Genomic DNA, 15,822 nt, shown 5'->3' with positions numbered 1-15,822 from the left:
CAACAGGACCCCCGTTTCGACCGCAGGAGGTCCGTTTCCTCCCTTTTGCGGTACGCCACACCCCTCCCGATCAACAGGACCCCCGTTTCGACCGTAGGAGGTCCGTTTTCTCCATTTTGCGGTACGCCACACCCCTCCCAATGAACAGGATCCCGTTTCGAACGTGGCCGGTCGAACACAAGGCCGTTTCCTCCGTTCTGCGGTACGCCAGGCCTCGTTTCCATCGCCTATTCCGTCCAAGCCCTCCTGATGAACAAGACGCATTCCGTTGCCTCCCCATGAACACGACGCGTTCCGTTGCCTCCCCATGAACACAACGACGACGTTGTTTCTCTGTTCCGACCCAGCCATGTACACGAGCCCTGGCCTTACGTATGCGCGAGTAGGCGTTTGAGACCCCGCCCGTATGTACACATACGTGGCCGTATTTTCTTTCTTGCACCCTGGCTGCTGTACGTACGTGTACATGCTACGTGCGCGCCCCTACTACGACACGCGCGCGCCTCTACATCGACCAATATGTACGTACACGTTCGCGACCAGAATGACAACGCTACGTACGCTTCGACCAGGTGGGTCCCGACTGTCAGGCACTTCCTTGCATGCGAAGATGTAGCTGGTGGGTCCCAATAGTCAGGGGGCGAATCGTTTTGTTTTTTTGCCCGGACGCACTTCCTTGCGTGCGAAGGTGTAGCTGGTGGGTCCCAGCAGTCAGGGGGGCGAATCATTTTTTTTCGGACGCACTTCCTTGCGTGCGAAGATGTAGCTCGTGGGTCCCAGCACTCAGGGGGCGAATCAGTTTTTTCGCGAAATACAGTGGCCCGTCCGGTGGGTCCTCGCTGTTAGGTGGAGGAATAATTATTTTGCGCGTAATAAGGAGGCACTTCCTTGTGGCTACCGTGGACCCAACTGTCAGCCTCTCCACGTACAGTACTCTTCCGATGGAAGTCGGTCGTTGACCATGTTGACCACGCCGCGCCGAGAGCACCGGGGCGGTGGTCTGGACGACAGCGAGGCCTAGGAAGGGGATGACACGGAGCCGAGGAAGACGCAGCAGTGGAAGCCCGCGCAGAGAGGAGTACGAGGGTTCACTGGTTCGGCTGCAGTGTGAGGCTACCGTCGCCGCAGAATAACAGGGGGTGTGGGTGAGTAGAGGGATGGCCTGGCCAGAGGTGGGAGTAGTACGGGGCGGTGAGGCCTCCACGGCATCACAGCCGGCCACGGGAGGCAGGAGCACGCGACACGACCAACGCTGCTTTGGGCTGCTGGAGCAAGAAGACCAGAGGTTGAAGAAGCACTACGGCCGTTGGATGGACATCGTACGATCACTGCAGCTAGAATCGTTTATATTGACTAAGTTGTCACATCCCTAGCTTCTGGTGTTGCCTAGTGTTTGCATCTTGCTTGCATCATGTTTTAATTTCCGAAACTTGAATTGAGGATTGTTGAAACCTCAGAAATCTGATTAAAAGAAGGGCAAGCACACTTTAAATAGCATTCTGTGAACCCAAAATGCCCTAAAAATAATTTTGTGAATTTTGGCAAGAGTTATATATCAAACCAAAATTCTGAAACATTTTTAAAGAATTATTTGGTCTCTGAATTTAAATTAATAAGCTATTTGAATTTGGGGATATATTCATAATATATAATGAATATATTTTCAAATGCTTTGAAATGTTTTATGTACTTTTGGAATAGTCCAGAGAGGGAACATAAAATATCTCAGAGTGTTTTGGCACTGTTTTGAATTCATTTTGAATTTTTAATCAGTGGCAAAATGAATAAATAAAAACAAAACAAAACAGAGATAAAATTAGAAAGGGCAGAACTCACCTGGCCTTACCTGAGAGGCCCAGCCGTAGCCAGCCCACCAGAGCCCACCAAGGGCAGCGATGTCTTCTTCCTCCTGCCAGGAGGAGAAGCAACTGCGTGCGGCGTGCACAGCCACCCGTGGCCACCTCCTGCCTCCCTGCTGGTGTCCCCGGCGCCTCAGAGACGCCACGCAGCACCCTGGCTCACTCCCTCACTCCCCCCATCTCTCTGGTGCCTCTCTCCCTCTCTAGCCCTGATCCACGCGCAGCCCGAGCAACCACCGAGCGCCTCGCAGCGCGCTGACGAGCTCTAGCGCAGTCACCCCGCACGCCTCGCCTTGCCGTTCGGTCCCCTAGCTTCGCCTCGACGCTGTGGAGCCGCACGCTAAAGAACTCGACCGTGGGAGCCCCTGCAACGCCGCCTGCATCGCCTTCTTCTCCCTCCGGCCGCCGAGATTGCCGGCAATGCCACGACGCCGTCCGTGTTTCCCCGAGCCCATTTCGACGCCCCCTACAACGCGGTGAGCTCTGCCACCGTTTCCCCTTACCCCGTGGTCTATCCCTCATCGTAGACGTCGCCCCCATGAGCTCCGAAGCTCACCGGCGCTGTGATTCATCGCCGTCGTGGCTAGGGACACCATGGCTTGCACCTGAGCTCACCATCGTGCTCGGGTTGCTCCCATGAGACGAACGCGGCCACTAGAACGCCTTGATGTGCATCGTAGCGCCACAGCTGTCGTTGCCCAAGCTCCGGCCGCCGCCATTGAGGTCGCCGTTGCCGTTTCCGGCCACCCCAGCCGCTGACTTCAGCCCCGTTGGATGCGGAAGAACGCCAGCTACGTGTAGAGCCTCTCCGCCGCTTGTTTGGTCACCGGACGACAAAATCCGACGCCCTCCACCGTGTCTGCCGTCGCCGGCGTCAAGCCGTGGACCAAGTCCGGTGGGTTTGAACCCGTTGACCAGGGGTTTGACCTCCCCTGGTTGACTGACGTGTGGGACAGGCCCCTTTTTAATTAGTGTTAGATTTAGTTAGTACTAATTAACTTAGTTAAGTAAATTAGACACTGACATGCGGGCCCTGGCTCTAATTAACTTAAGTTAGTTAGTTTGTCACTGACCAGTGGGCCCCACTGGTCAGGTTTGACCTGGACGGCTCCTGTTGACCTGCTGACGTCAGAATGACCCAATGCTGACGCAGTAATACATTTTCTGGATTTATTAATAATCAGTAAATTCCAGAAAATGCCCAAAACTTCTAAAAATCATAGAAAATTATCTATAGCTCCAAATGAAATAAATTATATATGAAAAATTATCAGGAAAATCCAAGGAATCTGAATATGGAATTTTCATGCATGTTTGAACAACTTAACCTCACTGTTTAGTCCAAAACATGATAATGCACTATTTGAATTCATAGTTTGAATTTGATTTTCAACCTAGTGTTCAAACCAACTTCATTTAACTTGTTGCTAGTTGCACTAGCTCAATCAATAGCATATTGCCATGTCATGATCATGCATCATATTGTTGCATCGCATTGATTGTGTTCTTCCTTGTTTGCCGGTAATTGTCCCCTCTCGGTAGACGCTGCTCCGACGCTGTGATCGTTGACACCGATGAAGAACTATACTATCTTCAGAAGTGCCAGGCAAGCAAAACCCCCTTGTTCATTCCGATACAATCCCACTCTCTCGCTCCTGCTCTCTTTTACTGCATTAGAAAAACACCGATTCAACTGTTACATGCTGCGGTAGCTGAACCCCTTTCCTCTGCATGACCTGTCATTGCCATAGTAAATAGATGAAACCCACTAGCATGAGTAGGAATTGTTTGAGCCCTGATGTGCCTACTCATTCATGCTTGTTGTCATGCCTGCTACTGCTTAGAGTTGAGTCCGGTCTGATTCGTCGGGAATGAATTGGAATGTGGTGAACATGTCCTACCGTTGAGAGCTAAGTGTGTGAACACGATTTGGTAAAGGTAGCGGTGAGAGGCCATGTAGGATTACATGGTGGGTTGTCTCATTGCAGCCGTCCTCAGGAACTGAGTCCTGTGTTTGTGATCCATGAACAGTTACTACCACACATTGGGTTCCGGTAACTCAACCCCTCTCGGCTTATTAATCAACTCGATCTCTGTCCAGGAGTTGAAACTAGTTTCTGGTGTTTGTAGGTAGTGTTAGTAGTCTACCAAGTGGCACCCGGTACAGGTGGGCTTCGGACAGACTAGGCACAGTGGCACGGTGTACCAAGTGGCACCCGGATGGTGGGCTTGGGAACCCTGCACACATTGTTTGGGGCCGTGACCGACACCCCGGCCGGATCTCCTTGCGGATGGAACCCAAATAGGCGATAAACCTGGACTAGAGACTTGTGTGGTTAGTCATGTCGTGGCCGACTCCCTCGCCAGGCTTCCACTTGAAGGTTGCCGAGGTACATGACGTGTACATGGTGGTAAGTGGCGAAGCGTGTGTGAAGAAGTACACCCCTCCAGGGTTATCATTATCTATTCGAATAGCCGGATTCCTCGGATATGGAAACTTGGACCCCTTGCATAGTTCATAGACAAGTGAAAGTGGATACTCTAAAATGCGCAAGATAAGCATGAGTGCTATGGATGGCGTTCTTGTAGGAAGACGGGAGCGGATCCATAGTGGTGTATTGGTATGGTGAATACGTGGACTCGTGTGCGCCACCTCAAAAGAGTTACTGGCAGTCGTAGTTCAGGATAGCCACCGAGTCAAAGCTGGCTTGCTGCAGTTAAACTCCACCACCCCCTTTGTTGATACCGATGCATATGTAGCTAGTTCTGATGTAAGTCTTGCTGGGTACATTTGTACTCACGTTTGCCTATTTTATGTTTTTGCAGAGAGACGTCAGTCTCACTATTAGTTCCGCGTGGACTTCAACGTTTAGCTTGATACCTCAGCTACGATCTTGTGCCCTCGGCAGGATCTGGTAGATAGTCAGGCTTCTCAGCCTTCTTCATTTATAGTTGTCTGTACTCAGACATGTTAAGCTTCCGCTTGTGCTTTGACTTGTATGCTCTGAATGTTGGGTCATGAGACCCATGTTTGTAATATCTCGCTCCTTGGAGCCTAATGAATAAATAGTTGAGTCGTAGAGTCTTGTTGTGATGCCATGTTGTATTTACACATATCGAGCATATTGTGTGTATGATTGAAATGCTTGGTATGTGTGGGATCCGACAATCTAGTTGTTTATCCTTGGCAGCCTCTCTTATGGGGAAATGTAGGCTAGTGCTTCCATGAGCCATAGTAGTCCACTACAGCCCGGTTCACCGGAGTCCTGCTAGCCCAGCACTACTGCTCCGGAACACTTGACTGGCCGGCATGTGATTCACTTCGTTCTTGTGTCTGTCCCTTCGGGGAAATGTCACGCGGTGACATCTGGAGTCCTGCCTAGCCTTCTATAGCCCGGGTTCCCGGAGTCCTGTTAGCCCAGTGCTACAGCCCGGATTCGCATGCTGTTGAGCGACATGCTCGATGTGGATTCATGTATGCCTGTCTCCATGGGTTAGTGCTGCTTTGGGTTCACGACTAGCCATGTCGGCCCGGGTTCTCTGTCATATACGTGAGCCAAAAGGCGCAAACGGTCCCGGGCCATGGTAAGACGACACCCGTGGGGAATACCGTGCGTGAGGCTGCAAAGTGATATGAGGGGTTACCGGCTAGATCGATGTGACTTGGGATCGGGGTACTGACATAAGTTGACAAAGCCTTTGATACGCGTCAACTTAGTAGGCCCACAGCTCGGATTTGGTAGAGAACATATAGCCTATTTGCGATTTGTAAGAATGTACAACCCATTTTTTAATTCTAATGGAATTTACTATAGCCCATTTATAGTGTGTTAAAAGTACAGCCCAACTTCTAGCTAGGACAACGATTAATAATTTCAAACAACAGCTCAAAACGGAATTAAAAAAATACCACATTTTGATGGGATCCGAAATATTTTTATGCGAAATTTCTAGTGAGGTTAAATATAATTTAAAAATAAAGTTGTATTACGTTAAAATCCAATGAAATATTGCGCGCGCAACAAGTAATGAAATTAAAATTTTCAAATTCCAAAAATAATATATTTTTCAAACTAATTACGTGTTTGGTGCATAGTAACTGTCCAGTTATTATAATTACATCTCATTTATTATTTATTAAAGTCCATTTTCTTGTTAAGCCTAATGCATACCTCCTAGGAAAGTTTGCAGCCCAGCGGGGTGGAGAATAACAAGTTGACCCGGATATTGTGTTCAACTGTCGGCCCAGTTGCATTGCTGATGTTGAAAAAAAGCTATGTTTTATACACACATTAATTTTTTTTGTATAGATAAGGAACTTTTTTATACACACATTTAACAATTTTTAAATACATGATTAACACTTTTTAAAACATATTTTTTAGTCAACAGTGGGCCCACAACGAGCGGAGGAGGTCACAATACACATATTTTTAAATACATGATTAACACTTTTGCAAAAATAATTAGCCCACAGCGAGCCAATTAGCTCCAGTCGGCCCACAGTGGGCCGATAGGGGCCAGTCGGCCAGCTGTAGGCTGACTGGAATCCAATCGGCCTGTTATGGGCCGACTAGGCCCAGTCGGCCTGCAGCGGGCGGACGGTGTATTATTTTTGAAAAAAATATACCCAGCGTAATATTTATGAAAATTAATAAAAAATGTATTATTAAAAAAATAGCGAAAAAGGCCTGTGTAGTACAGTACAACCTAACATGGTTACTCAGCCCACATTCAGCGACGCCGGAAAGGCCCATACAAGGCTTCTGTACAACTTTTTGAAGTCACTGAGCTCAATTAATAACTTAAGAAAAAAGTTAGATTACACTGGAACCTAATTAAAAGCTGTCACGAGCAAATAAATAATTCAACGGGTCCCACTTGTGTGTTTGTGCGCGCGCGCGCGCGTGTGTGTGTGAGAGAGAGAGAGAGAGACCCATCAGCCGATGCTCGTAAATACATCTTTCAACCATATGCATTGCTGATGCTCAGTAAAAACTTATATAGTTGACACAATCATATAGAACATCATATCACACTGAACTTGCATACAAAAATTTCACGCAGGCGGCACAATCAGGATGGAAGCAGTGGATCGCTACAGGAAGGGCTATGTTGAAATCAACGAAGTCGTACATAACGGTTCATCGTCTTTATCAATGACGGGGAAATATCTTGAATGTTGTGCAAAGAAAACAGACAGACAACACAATAAGTTCTCCTAGCACAATAAGTTGACGTACAACCCTTTCTAAAAAAAGTTCAGGTACAAAATTAGAACAAGTCACAATCAAATGTACTGGCATATCAGTGCTTCACACCCATAGCTCGGATTTAATTTGTATCTGACAAGATTCAGTTGTTACCTCAAATTAGAGCACATCCAGGCAGCCAGCCCTGCCTCTTTTCCCAAAGAAGCAGTGGCCTCCGCCACGCGATGGGGTAGGCCCTGTGCCATCCATCGTTCCGAGCAACACGGGGAAAGTCTAAGTTGACTCATGTAATGGACGTCGTCGACGGACCCTGGCACCAGCAGCGGCGGCAGGACTTCGATTGATGGATTGACCACTTCTTCGACATGCACAAACACTCGATACAGGTACATCCCTAACATGGTCCGTGGCGGCCTTTGTGGCGACAAATAGTACAACCCTGGTTCCTGCACCGGTATCTCAACACCAATCACCTTCGGTATGGTGGACGGCTTCTTCATCCATGCCATAACCGTCAGAGCCCAGCTGTTTGGAGGAACAAACATACTTACGAGCTCACCTCCAAGGTCATTGATAAGCTCGTTCATGGACTTGCTGTTCCAAGCACGTCGAGGCATGCCATGGAAGGTAAGCTTTGTTAAAAACTCAAGCTCAGAGGGCACCGAGCCCCATCCTGGGTGCCACCGATCAAAGCTCACCAGCGCTCCGTCGCAGAACAAACGCTGGGAAGATTCGAACACACGATTGCAGTCGAAAGTTGTCCAGATCCTGACGAAGAAATCAGCCGGTGGCGGACAGACTTCGATGAGCAAGTCACTTATTTGGATGCTGTGCGCAATGCCAAGAGCTTTGACAAGGTCATCCGGCAAGATGGGAGGCCGGTCGCCGTTGATGGTTACCATCAGCACTTTGCCGGTAAACTGGTCGTCAAGCAACGCCATGCCACTGTTGAGCGATAGCATGCAGCGATCGAAGGCAGGACGGACCTTAGGATCTCTGGCTCGGAGATCCGCATTGACCGGCGACATGATAGTGCACTTGAGTATAGGGAGTACAGGAGGGGGATTTGGGGGAACTGGAGTAGGAATCGAGATTCCAGAGGTGGGGGAGGGGCGGGAGACTGCGGATGAAAAGGTAGCATGAATTTCGAGCACGCGGCAATATGCTCTCAGCGCGCAAGCACACGAAAACACCGGTGGCGCCCAGATGTCGGCCTAAGAGTCCTTATTCATTCTTTTTTGGAGAGCCCGACCTTTTTTTCAGGATCTTTTGAGAGCCCGGCCTGAGAGTCATAATTGACCTGTTTGGCATTGCGTTACTACTCGGCCCATATTCAATGACACCTCACTGGCCGAAACAAGTGTACATCATCGAAAAGACACTGAGCTCAAATTATATAACTTGAAAAAAGGAGATATACTCTGAACACTAGAGAATGGTGATGCCCTCACTTAGCCCACCAGTAGTTCGAGACAATAAATAGTTCGAAACAACGATGTATACAACATTCAAACACTGACTAGTGACTACTACTGACATAAACAACAAGACATGATAGTTCATAAGAAGTCTTGGGACACCAGCAAAACGCACCCATGTGCAGCGCTCAGACTCTCGTGATCCAGACGAGAATGACATTCTAAACAGAAGCAACTATTACATAGTAAGAGTGACATAGCCGAGGATGACCAAATGACAAGGAATATGCATAACAAAAGAAAGAACTACCCATCCAGAACCAGCAGCAAAGACAACAAAGTCATTCGAAGAGATGATCCAACACCATCATAATTTGCAGCCCCGCTTCAGCGACCAGTGATCCGGAGACACCAGTACTCCACCCTTTCAATGCAACAGCCCAATTACCTATCAACCTGAAGGCTCGAACCACATCACTGCCTGTCGTAATTGAGACATCCAAGGATCAAAGTTAATCCGAATTCCTTTGTCATTCTCACCTTCTTTTGGCTGCAGGCTGTATCTTTGACAATTAGGGGAGTTTGCTCCCGAACTCCCAGGGCTCGCCGTGTAGACACAGTTTTCCATAGCAAACAGAGCCTCTCTGTCATCAAGGTCCTTGCCAACAGTAATCTCCTGGTTAATCGGATAATTGAGTCCGAGAAACAGAGAGTGTGAACCAAGGCTGTTTACCCGCCTCCAACTAAACAATCCTAAAGGCCCCAACAAGCTAGTATCCTGCTCATAGACGTAACAGCCACTGTCCGGATACTCATGTATTACACGGTGCTTGTATAGAGTGGGGTTTTTGCAATATACTTTTTCCGGCTCATGTGTCTGAATGATCATCAGTCTTTTGCCGTCGTTTGATCGAGCGAGGAACCAGTTGTGCTTCCCTGTTTTTGGCAAAGGTGGTGTGATTACAAAGGGCAGTAACTGTAGGGACACTGCATCATATAAAAAAGGACAGGCATTGTTAATGTAAGATCAGCATTGTTCAGAGTATGAGTAGGATAATGCAAGAAATAGCATTGATATGTCCCTGTTGGAACTGGGAGGAAAATACAGGGAAATGTATACTGGGTTCGAAAATATAGAAGTGCCATGCATGGTTATACTCATGTTATCTCGCAATCGATTCTTCACAGGAAACTACCATGTCATGCATGTTATGTAATCATGTTCTGTCCTCACAAACAAATTCTTCAAGGTAACTAACCGACCATGCATTGTTATATACTCGTGTTCTGTGGGCAAAAATTTTGTGAGGATATTATTCTAGCCATTGATTGCTGAAGGGCGAATATAGGTATGTACACATGGTAAGCATTGCAGGATTTCACTACTTCCAAATATAGAGTTCTCCATATGCACATTTACTTCCCTAATGTATGGTTAGATGAAACCAACAGTGTGGTGCATGTTTCTACATCATGAAAATGAGGAAACTAACATGGCCATTGATACACACTCATATTTAGTAGTAGTATATAGATTACTGTAAAATAAGGATAATATCCATATATTCCTAACCGTTTGATTATTCAGGGTACAAATTGGCTGTAATTACATGGTCACAATCGCATGAATTAACTCATTCCAAATATAGTTGATTTACGGCGTCTCTAATACATTGCCATAGTTCTACTCAAATTCTGCTCAAACAGAGATATGCCAATCATCACAAAAAGTTCAAACATTGTCATGGCGTCATCATTAACATGAGAGGAAACAACTTACACGCGCCGTCCCAGCAATACGTGGTGCCATTTGCTTTGTCGATCGCGTAGATGATGCCATTGTGTTCTATAGCATCACAGAAGTGTGTATCAGCTTTGACGATGATCCACTATGAGCTGAGTTGTCTCCAGCTAAAGAAGGCGCCGACGTAAAGATAGGCGAGTCCATGGTCGAACAAGGCAATTAGCTTGAAGTCTGCGTAATTCGCATGTCGTGTGGGTACTTGGCAGATTATAATCTTCTGCAAAACAAGGTCCGTCCAACTGACGTAGTAATCTAGATGACTTGAACCACGATGGTAATACTCTATATAATACAACGGAGGAAGGATAATCTCATGGGAGGTTTGGAAGTTCACGAGCACCAACTTTTTACCGTCTTCTTTGAAGGCAGCCATCCAGTGGGAGTTCATCCCGACCCAGTACATACCTGCCAAGAAGTTTTGGGCGATGGTGATCGGATCAATGTCGAGGGAAATGATGTACGGCGATCCACTACATACCTGCAAAGAAGTTTTGGCTAATGGAGATCGGATTGAAGTCGAGGGGCATCATGCACGCCTCCGTATCATGATGAGCCAATCTCGCAAGACCAGATAGCAGCAAGCAGGGTGTCTTGAAAAGCTTAGGCCTCACTTCGACGATGGCCGTGTGCATGTCCCTCGAGCATGCAGCCAGCCGCAGGGCGCTCGACATATCCATACACAAACAACAGAGGTCGAGGATGTCACTGGGAGATTGCTCCAATTGCGGCTCATATGGATGCTGCACGGTTCGCGTTCGGCCATGGTGGAGTTTGGAAGGGGGCTTGATTTACGGGGGAGAAGGATGTCGGTGCTGGAGCGGCTAGCTAGGGAATAGTGGTACCGGGGGAGGCGAGTGAGGCGATGGTACACGGGGGCACAGTGAGATGGAGACGGAGAAGGAGATGGAGATGGAGTAGTGCTATGGGAGCGGAGAGGGAGATGAGGCGAGGCGCCAATGTGCTGTACAGCGACGGTGATAGACTGCACTGTGCACAGGGTGAGGCTAACTTTGGTAACCCGAACACGCCACCTGGACTAGTGTCAGGCACAGGGTGTTGTCACTTCACTGTGAGGACCGGATGAATAGTATTTTGACCATCAAGTGTACCACAGTTGTACTACTACTACTAGTTGGTACATGAGTACTCCAGTATTGTATAGCGTAAATAGGCCTCCCGTGCTAGCATGCCTGTTCACTTCATCGTTCAGGTATCATCCATATTGCGAGCAGAACCAAATTCTTGTGCATGCCCAATCAATGCTCTACCGCGATGCATGCAGTGGTCGTTCTGGTGCCTCAAGGATGGCATGCAGATCGTTCCACACTTGAGAAGAGGAAAAATGGAAAGGTAGAACGCGGCAGCAGAGGAAGAGAACACTGGCTAACGAGGCTGGGAGGGGATCGAGCAGGAAGTTAATGCTCCACGCCTAAAGGTTTTGGGAAAACCTGATTTTCATAAGGTGACTTATACTCACCTAAACGGAGGGAGTATTCCTTAACCAGAGAATGTTGTGTCTCCCACTCACGCGCTCAAAAAAAAACTACGACACATTTTTTATCTGTTTGCATAGGTCCCACCTATCAGGAAGGATGGGCACGTACACGAATAGTTACGACTCATCAGTCTACCCGCATAGCCTTTTCATTTAGTCTACCTAGCCGTCTAATCAACTGCCTGCATGCCACTTCTCCCATTTACTTCTCCATCGGGAACCGATTCTCCTCGGCTTCTTCACCTCCCCTTCGACTTCATTTGCATCCAAACCCCACTGCGTTCACATTGTTTTAATCTCTTTAAATAATCATCTACTACTTCAGTTAGACTATCCATCTAATCCTAATTCTCCAAACCATAGCCCTCCGTTCCAGCGGTTCCAAATGGCGATAGAGATCGAGATGCAGGTTTTTTGTGTCCAACATGTCCTCGTCGAAGGCTCGATGCGCATAGTTGCCACCGTCACCGTCCACCCAAGGGTTGTTCGGAAGTGGATCAACAATGTATCCAACTCCCTCAAAAAGGTAGAGACGAGGGTCATCGGTCTCGACGCAGAGTACACGGAGCGTGCCCCTAGGAAGATCCAGCGCGCCGCCGTCCTTCAGCTATGCCTCGAAGATGATGTTTTGGTGTACCACATCATACACTCTCCCTCCATACCAGGTGAGCTTCACGATTTCTTGTCTCGGGAGGATGTATACTTCTGTGGGGCAGCCATCGAAGGGGACAAACAGAAGCTGGAGCCGTACAACCTTGATTTGAACAGTATCGCTGACCTACAAACCAGAATCAAAATTCCTGTAGAAGTTTGTGATAAACAGACACCATCCCTATTCGACGTAGCAAATTTTGTGCTCGGTACAAATCTTCAAAAGGGTGACGAGAGGGTGGCATTAAGGTCGTCTGGATGGGAGAATTATCCCTTGACGTACGAGCGGATAAAATATGCTGTGCTCGATGCCCGTGTGAGTTACGAGATAGCTGCAAGGTCCAAAGAGCTTGTTGCGAAGCCGTCTCCCATAGAGAATGAGAACAAGAAGAAGAAGAAGAAGAAGAACGTGCTGCACCAACAGGAGGGCATTATGGATGGATGAACTATTTCCTCTCTTGTAAAAAAAATTATTCCATCTAAGTGTATATTGATATAGATGGACTATTTCGATGGTGTGCATGTCTTTGGAACAGAGTTGTAGCATGGGTCCACTTGACTATAAGGAACTATTTATCTGGATATATAGCTTTCTCTGCTACTCCTTCCAGTGATCGGTATGCAGTGCATGTTCCATAGACATGACAGCTTGTCCATGGAAGTTCAACTACGGCGACTGTCGGTGTCAAAACCGGCGGATCTCGGGTAGGGGGTCCCGAACTGTGTGTCTAGGACGGATGGTAACAGGAGGCAAGGGACACGAAGTTTTACCCAGGTCCGGGCCCTCTTGATGGAGGTAAAACCCTGTGTCCTGCTTGATTAATATTGAAGATATGGGTGTTACAAGAGTAGATCTACCACGAGATCAGAGAGGCTAAACCCTAGAAGCTAACCTATGGTATGATTGTATGTTGTGATTGTTGTCCTACGGACTAAAATCCTTCGGTTTATATGGACACCGGAGAGGGTTAGGGTTACCCAAGGTCGGTTACAAAGGAGGAGATATCCATATATGTATTGCCTAGTTTGCCTTCCACGCCAAGTAGAGTCCCATCTGGACATGAGACGAAGTCTTCAATCTTGTATCTTCATAGTCTAACAGTCCGGCCAATGGAGATAGTCCGGCTGTCCAGAGACCACCTAATCTAGGACTCCCTCAGTAGCCCCTGAACCAGGCTTCAATGACGATGAGTCCGGCGCACAGTTGTCTTCGGCATTGCAAGGCGGGTTCCTTCTCCGAATACGTCACAGAAGAATTTGAATACGAGGATAGTGTCCGACCCTGCAAAATAAGTTCCACATTACACCGTAGAGAGAATAATGTTTTTGCGGATCTAATTTGCTAGCTTATTTCGGCAACATGACATTACGTCATGGCCGGGTGATTATTCGAACCGTTTCTTTTAACCAGTCCTGCACATAACGCGATGCCGTTTTTCAACACGTCTTGTCAAAGCAGAGATCGTGTCCCCTTATTACGGGATTCTCATCAATACGGGCGTGGGTAACCCAACCGCGCCATCAATTGCGGCACTTGGGGGATAAGCGAGTTTTACCAGGCAAGTGGGGACGCTTAATTTTGTCCGCCCATATAAAGGGATAAGGATTCACCTTTGTATCCACGCCTTCTTCCTCCTCTGCTCATCTGCTCCCGCACACTCGAGCTCTAGCGCCCAAGCTCTCACTTCCATCTCAACCTTCTCCAACCATGTCCGGAGTGGGAGGCAAGTGGATGGTCTCCTCCGTCCCGGAGGGAGACGTCAAGAAAATGAGGAGAGCCGGATACCTGCCCGACGACATCGCGCATTGGCTCCCAGATGAGGGACAGCTCATCCCCACCCCCAAGCCCCATGAGAGGGTGGTATTCCTCACCCATTTCCTCCGCGGACTGGGATTCCCTCTCCATCCCTTCGTCTAGGGGCTCATGTTTTATTATGGCCTGGATTTCCATGATCTGGCCCCGAACTTCATCCTCAACATCTCGGCGTTTATCATCGTGTGCGAGGCCTTCCTCCGCATCAAGCCCCACTTCGGCTTATGGCTGAAGACCTTCAATGTCAAGCCGAAGGTAGTGAGCGGCCGCCAGGCGGAGTGCAGAGGTGCCATGGTGGGCAAGATGCCCAACATCACATGGCTCGAGGGCTCCTCTGTGGATACCATAAAGGGGTGGCAATCGGGGTGGTTCTATATCACCGAGCCACGTGACCCCGCATGGGTAGCGGCCCCCGAGTTCTGATCTGGCATCCCCATGCGGCTCACCTCCTGGAAAGAGAAGGGCCTGTCCTGGGGTAATTCAAAAGAGCTGACCGGACTCCAGACATGTATTCAAAACATGGTGGACAAGAAGCTCAAGCTTGTCAACATAGTCCAGGTTATGCTCATCCGCCGGATACTCCCGTGCCAACAACGGGAGTTCACCTTGTGGGAGTTCAACCCGGCGCAGCACCGAACTCTGAACAGGCTCTTCGACACGACTCGTGAAGATGCCTGGAGGGTGCTGTTCAAGGGCGCCGCGGTCCCTCCCCCCATTACTGAGGATCGCGGATTCAGCGCGAAGCGCCAAGCCAGTGCGGTAAGCTGTTTTACCCATTACATGATACTTGTTTTCTATATAGATTGACTCTATGCGGGATCTAAACTCCCGTGCCGTTAACATGACTAGCAGAAGATGGCCGGACAAATCGACTGTCCGGCTCCCTTGCCCGAAGGCCCTGCAGACGCCCTTCTGGCGAAGATGTTGACTCCGGCCCCTTATAAGGTGCCGGAGAAGACCAAGAAGGCCAAGGGAGCTCGAAAGAGTTCCCGACGCCAGGCGTCGTCGGACTCACCGTCCGATGCCTCTGCGGCGCACTTTCCCTCGAAGACGAGGAAGAGGAAGAAGAGGCTCCCCCACCGACTGGGGGAGACAAGAAAAGGAAGGCCGCCCCAACTGGGGAGGCCGAAGGGTCCAAGAAGGGAAGGACTCTCCTTCCGGACAGCTCCACCACCGCCGATGAAAGTGAAGACGAGTGGTTGCCTAGGGCCAAGCCCCAGGGGAGATCGTAAGTATTTGGATACCAAAGTAACCCATAGGATTCCTTTATCGCATTGCTTTCCCTAATCACTGAACATAATTACGCAGGCCGCCAAGAGCCAACATCGAGGTATCATCGGACGGCTCCCTGGGTTCGTCAGACATGGATAGCGATCCAGTCCCGACTGCCACCTCCCCTCGTCCTGCCGACGATGCCGAGGTGTTGTCTCAAGAGGCACCGGATCAAGGGGAGACAGTCCCGGAGGCGCCTCAAGGCGACCTTCCGGAGCAGAGGGGACGGGGCCCCTGAGAGCTCCGAGTTCTGCCCTCAGCCGAACACCGCGCCGAAACCTCCAGCGGTTCTGGGCT

Source organism: Triticum dicoccoides, chromosome 2A (genome assembly GCF_002162155.2).
Source record: "Triticum dicoccoides isolate Atlit2015 ecotype Zavitan chromosome 2A, WEW_v2.0, whole genome shotgun sequence".
Lineage (NCBI taxonomy): Eukaryota > Viridiplantae > Streptophyta > Magnoliopsida > Poales > Poaceae > Triticum > Triticum dicoccoides.
This window is presented reverse-complemented; position numbering follows the sequence as displayed.